The sequence below is a fragment of the Podarcis liolepis genome (genome assembly GCF_965112155.1).
Source record: "Podarcis liolepis genome assembly, chromosome: 2".
NCBI lineage: Eukaryota > Metazoa > Chordata > Lepidosauria > Squamata > Lacertidae > Podarcis > Podarcis liolepis.
In genome coordinates, this window is record NC_139555.1 from 50,191,589 (window position 1) to 50,197,588 (window position 6,000).

A 6,000-nucleotide genomic window follows, 5' to 3' on the forward strand; every position below is an offset into this window, starting at 1 on the left:
TAAATGTACCGTTACTTCCGAAGATATCTATTACATCACGGGGGGGGGGTGCCAATACAGAACTTCCCTCTCTGACCAGGTAAGAAATTATAGAGCAAAACAAAGCAATAAGAACGGTTCAAAGTTCTGCCACGTTCCTTTACCTACCTCTAGCACAATGTATAAACTCTCTAGCATCACCTAACTATTAATTCGGTGGACGCATTTGGACGGGCAGGAAACTTTTGTTTTTGACACCCTCTTTCAGACCAAGGTTATATTTCTTCTGATCCGGATTATTTACTTTGGGCTGCTTCCCAGGTATTGTCATATTTTCCAACAGGAAGGCTGCCTTCTTTTCAAGAGTCCTCTACTCTAGCAAATTACTTCCAGGCACTATCTGGCGACCGAGAACCACCAGACAGTGCGTGTACGAACATGCCTTCGAAAGAAATTCTCCGTAACAACTTCCGGGAAACCTATCAGCAGCGTGCAAGCCAACAGGGGATTGTTTTTAGCCCTGCAAACCGGTATTAGTAGACGCAAGAGTGCCTCTGAACATATGCAGAATACCTCATCACCCCTAGGCAGCCTGGCAGAGCCTGTCCTCACGAGGGGGGTGGAGAGGCAACTCTGGCTTACTTTCCTTGTTGGAAAAGAGGTCCAGAGATAAAATAAACCAGCGATCGGAAAGAAAGCAACTGGGGAGACTGGGACGCGTGCAAGCCGGCGCGCACGGGCAGCCCAGCCGGAGCAAGGTCTCACCATTGCAGGGAGAGCAGCCCGGACGCCCCCACCATGGTCCAGCTGCCCCGCTGCTCACGTGGTCGGCTGCATCTGCTCCGCGGCGGCTCTTCGCGCCGTCGTCTCCTCCGGGTAGACCATTCGCTCCGTCCCGCGTCTTTCACTCACTATCCGGCGCCGCGGAGGGAAGTCAAAGCCGCTCAGCCGCCGCGGCTGCTGCCTGCTAACACTTTGCGCGCCCCTCCGCCGCTTCAGTGAAGTTGCTGTCCTGGGATGAAGCGAAGGGAAAGCCGCGCAGAGCAGACCTTCAAGCTCCTTCGCGGACGGGCTGCCTCCTCTCCTCTCCTCTCTCTCTCTCTCTGAGGCAGCCGGCTTCTCCCGCTTTCCCTCCAGCTGCCTTTCTTAGGTAGGAAGCGCGGTGCCTGCTTTGCGCCGGCCAGTCAGTGGCAGCCAATCAGAGCGCGCTCCCCGCCGGGCGCCTTCCTCCGCTCCAGAGGGGGAAACGGCGGAGGAAGAATAATCCGTGGGGAGCCGCAGAGCAATTCGGCAACGAGGGAAACCAGGCGCTTCCCCGGCTTGCGCTACGGTACCTTGCAGTGTTGCGCGCGCGAGCGAGCGCTCTCTCTCTCTCTGGAGGGGAGGAAAAGACGCCTGTTCGGAAGCCTCGCTTCTCTTTATCTCACCATGCGGGGGCGGGGGGAGCGAGGCAGCTGCCCCACCTGCGGCGCAAGAAAGGACTCCGCGGAGTTTTCTGCGTCCCCCTTCGCGCTCGTGGAAGCACGCGGGCGACCGCGCAGCCAAGTCTCGTGGAAGCGCCTCTGCCTCCTCCGCACGCCGCGGGTCAAACCGTCAGTGGCAACAGGTGCTGCTGATCTCGCCTCGGGCTTGCAGAGCAACCGCCGGGTGGGAATGCGCGCGCTTTCCGGTCAACCGCAGACATCTGGCCGCCGAGTCCCTCCAGCCGGGAGTTGCTTCTGTGCCCCAGGCCTGCGCTTTAACTGGCTGCAGAGCCGGAGGACAGGCAGCAGGAGGGGCTGCTTCGCTCAGCAGCGCGGTACTGCGAGCCCAGAGAAAGCGGAACTTTTTCCTGCCCTGCAGGTGTGCCCCCAAAGTAATGGGGAATCTTCAGGACAAGGAAGGACTAGGGAGTAAACCCAACACAAATCCGGAGTGGAGTCCCTAAAGTGGTTGGATGGCACCTTGTATGCTTCCTGGCAACTCCCGTAGCCAAGCTGGTGCCAAGCGTATTGCTCTGCTTTTCTTTGGACCGCATCAGGGAGGCCAAGAGGGAAGTCTTGTCGCCTGGGCAGCCCAGGACCTCCATACACACTGCCCAGGCTTGTGCCCCAGGGAGGTCACTTTGGTGCTGCACTTCGGCTTTACCTCCAGAGACGCACTCCATTGTCTTTTGAGAAGGGCGAAACTAGGTTTTATTTCACCCAGGAGCCTCAATGGACGCTTCATGGGGGGGGGGGGGAGCTAGCTAGCCGCCCCCATAGCTACAGCACTGCTTTTGAGACAGACAGATGCCAGCAACAAGGGGCTCTTTACTTTAGGCTACAGCCTAAAATAGGTTGGGGGATCTGCGGTCTTCCAGACTTTCCTGGCCTGTAGCTCAATGGAAGAGCACATGTTGCACATGCAAAAAAGGTCCCAGGTTCAACCTCAAGTGTCTCCTGGCAACAGGCCACTTCCTGAAAGGTCAGAGAGCATCTGTCCATCAGTGTAGACAATACCGAGCTAAATCGAGCAATGGTCTGTCTCACTCTGATGCAGCTTCCCATGTTCCTTTTGGCCATGCTGGCTGGTGCTGATGGAAGCTGGAGCCCAACAATATCTGGAGGGGTTCAGAAACGCCATTGGGCCTAAAGGGGACAAAAGAATAGCATGGGAGGTCAGGTTTTGGCAGCTCACAGACTTACCTGCTGGGATTAATATTATTTTGCCATAGGAATTATATATGGTAATGGTGTTGTCATGGAACGTTTTTTCCATAACTGAAAGCCAAGGGCTATAGCAAACTGTGTCCCAACCAACAATTAAACAAAAGGAGAGTTCAGATTATAACAGCTTTTTCACGTCTGTTTTCTGAGATAAAGCTCTTCGGTTAACAACAAGAATGCATCATGCAAACATGGCGATGAATTCAGTTAATCATGATTTGCATGGTTTGGTATAACATGGGCATCTTGGCAGGGCACACTCTGCTCCTAAGAAGATGCACAGTTATCTCCTTAAGCAAGAAGAAGTACCTCTAAGACACATGTTCTAAGTGAGACACGTGCTTTGACACCTGCTGTATAGAGCAGTGGCTCCCTGCCAAGGTATAAATATGTACAGCTTGGAACTCTGCCTTTATATCTCAATTCACCGAGCACATCACTATAAAGTGTACTCCTCCATGCCACCTACCCCACCCAACTCTGCATCCCATTTTGGCTGTTCTGCTGATCTATTGGGGGAGTTCTGCTGATGTATCTCTATGTTGACAGCATATCATAAGTTTTGCCCACATAGCAGAGCTTCTCCCAGATCATACAGCCACTCAGCCTGCCAATATCAAATTGCACCCCAAGTTGCTTGTTGGCTGTAGTTGCAGTGGTTGATCAAAGAGAATGCCATTTCTAGGCACTCAATGCAAGCAAGATGCTTGTGGCTTCCTTTCACTGTTTATTTGAGTGAATACATTTGTATCAGTGCTTGCCACTTTTGTGATACAGACTTCCTATTTCACCTAATCCAACTATTGTGGGCTTCCCAGAGACATCTTGTTGGTCCCCATGGGAAGCAGGGTGTGGGATCTTTGGTCTGACCCAGCTAGACACTTCATTTGTTCTTACTGATACATATTTTACAAAGATGTACTATACAGTCTGTTTTTTAAGGTTATGGGCGCAGAAAACATAAAATGAATGTATAAGTATTTTGTCCAAGGATTTTGTCTAAAATCAACTTGTTTAATTAGACTACTATTTCAGGCAACTAAAAGCAATTGATGCCTGTTAAAGCTGACCCAACTGAGCACATGTGGTTTGGGAAAGTATAGGAATGAGGAAGGGAAAACATTTCCATCTCTACTGGCATTTTGGCTGCAAAATGTTGTCTAGAGGGAATATTCCGAATGGGATATTAATCTGAGCTGCATGATTTGTGTCAGGCAAGAGCTAATGTTGCACTTAAGAGGATGGGAACGGGAACCAGGATGTCCTTGAATCAAATCCCACTTCAGTCATACACAATATTTGCCTACAGATACTTTGCCTACAGATTACAAAGTGGGTGCATGCTTTGAGTACAAAGCATTATATCTATATATAACTACTGTAATAGTCTCTATTGTCCTTTTGGTGCCTGCTAAAGATATTTCTCTTGCAACAGGCCTTGTAAATGGAGATATTTATACCATACCCATATTAGACTGCAATACCTCAAGGACTGCCTCTCCCCATATAAACCAATCTTGACCCTGCGATCATCATCTGAGGCCCTTCTTCATATGCCTACTCTGAGAGAGGTATGGAGGGCGGCAACACAAGAACAGGCCTTTTCTGTGGTGACTCCTTGCTTGTGGACTCCTCTCCCCAGGGAGGCTCACCTGGTGCCTTCATTACATATCTTTAGATGCCAAGCAAAAGCATTCCTCTTCTCCCAAGCCTTTGGCTAATTAAACAATCTATAGCCTTTTAAACTGGGTGGGGGTATTGCTTTTGTTTGTTATTGTGGTATGTATTTTGGTGTTTTTATATTGTAAACTGCCCTGTGATCTTCAGTTGAAGGGAGGTATGGAAATTTAATTCATCATCATCATCATATATTGATATCTAGTGTAGTGATATATGTGTGTGTGTGTGTGTGCGTGCAATATTTGCTTTAGAAGCATCAGACCTTGGTGTTTACATATATTCATTTTCAAAGTGATTAACATTATTACTTTTTATTTCAGCAATGTATATACTATTTAATTCTAATCATCTCTAAACAGTGTACAAGTGAGAAAACAATGCAGTAAACAACAAAGTAGTTGAAACCATAATATCAGTATTCAGTTAAATGCCTGCTGGTGTTTTTTAAGTTCAGTAGGTGTTGGAAGTTCAACAAGGAGGAGATCTTTTTGACATCAGCTGGAAGGGAGTTCTATAAAATGGGGCCCACGATACTGAATGCATGACTCCTGGTTGATATGAGTTGTGCATTCAAGCAAGGGGGGACCACTAGCAGTGACTCCCCTGAATCTCTCGATGATTGGGCAGAAACATAAGGAATCAGGCAGTCCAGACCTTTAAGGTTTTAAATTCAGTAGAAACACGGAAATGCCCTAAAAAGAGTGGAACTGAATATTCTGACCCGAGGAGCAAGCTGAGCAACTGGTTTGACACTGATACTTTTTGAGCACTGCCAATGAAAATTGTTTTTGCAATCATGGGAACATAAGTAAAAATAAAAGATAAGATAGGCTGCCAGAAATAAACCTCATTGGGGGCACATGCTGCCCATGACCGACAAGCGGGCAGCCCTTGTACTGGAGCCACAACATTGGCTCTTGACTCAAAACGGCCAGTCTTCAATCAACATGTCAGCCATCTGGCAGCACTGTGCTGTATCTAGGCCATTTAGAGGTAGGGAATCTCAAAGCCGAGTTTTTGTACATGTCTCAAGCCACCAGCTGTCAGCCAGAAAATCCCAAAGTGATCAGGGCAAGAGCCTCTGATTGTGCTAGCAAAACAGTCAGTTCAACTGTCCAAATTCATTTGAAATGGAAGTTGAAAGGCCAACAGTGAAGGCTGCTCCAGTTGACTTCTGAGACTTTGGCAGGTTTTAATTAGCTGAATTTCACTATCCGCCAGATGGGTAACAAACATGTATAACCCTCCAGTGTCCTTTGCATGGGATGAGCATAAAAGGCCAGAACAAAAAGACATCAATTTTCCATCAGATGCCTTAATATTAGGTACAGTATTGATGACAGGAGAATCACAGAATCATAGAGTTGGAAGGGACCCTGAGGGTCATCTAGTCCAACCCCCTGCAGTGCTGCCCCATACAGGAATTGAACCTGCAACCTTGGCATTGTCAACACCACACTCTAACCAACTGAAGAAGGTGTTCTTAATTTATTATTGGCTTTATTATTTGCTCTACTGCCTAAGACAGTGGAAGGGTGAGAAACGGGAAACTTTTTAACCCTTCCTTGTTTTGGCTCATAGCTGGAGCTGGGACAAGGCTCTAAGAGAAAGGGAGCTCTAATTAGAATCAGAACCCTGGAAGAAATAGCAACAG

General features: G+C 48.3%; 1 protein-coding gene across 8 annotated transcripts in view; it reads right to left on the minus strand.

The window, feature by feature from the left end:
- The window catches only part of HTR4 (5-hydroxytryptamine receptor 4), a 168,824-nt gene extending 167,207 nt beyond the window's left edge, over nt 1-1,617 (minus strand). For 4 of the 8 annotated variants that reach the window (XM_083482501.1, XM_083482506.1, XM_083482500.1 and 1 more), the window contains exon 1: nt 745-1,617. The gene's annotated coding sequence lies outside the window, so the exon portion shown is untranslated. Of the gene's footprint in view, nt 1-147; nt 716-744 lie in introns of those variants that run through there. The other 4 variants (XR_014520688.1, XM_083482504.1, XM_083482507.1 and 1 more) reach the window with 4 other exon arrangements.
- Nucleotides 1,618-6,000: the final 4,383 nt, after the last annotated feature.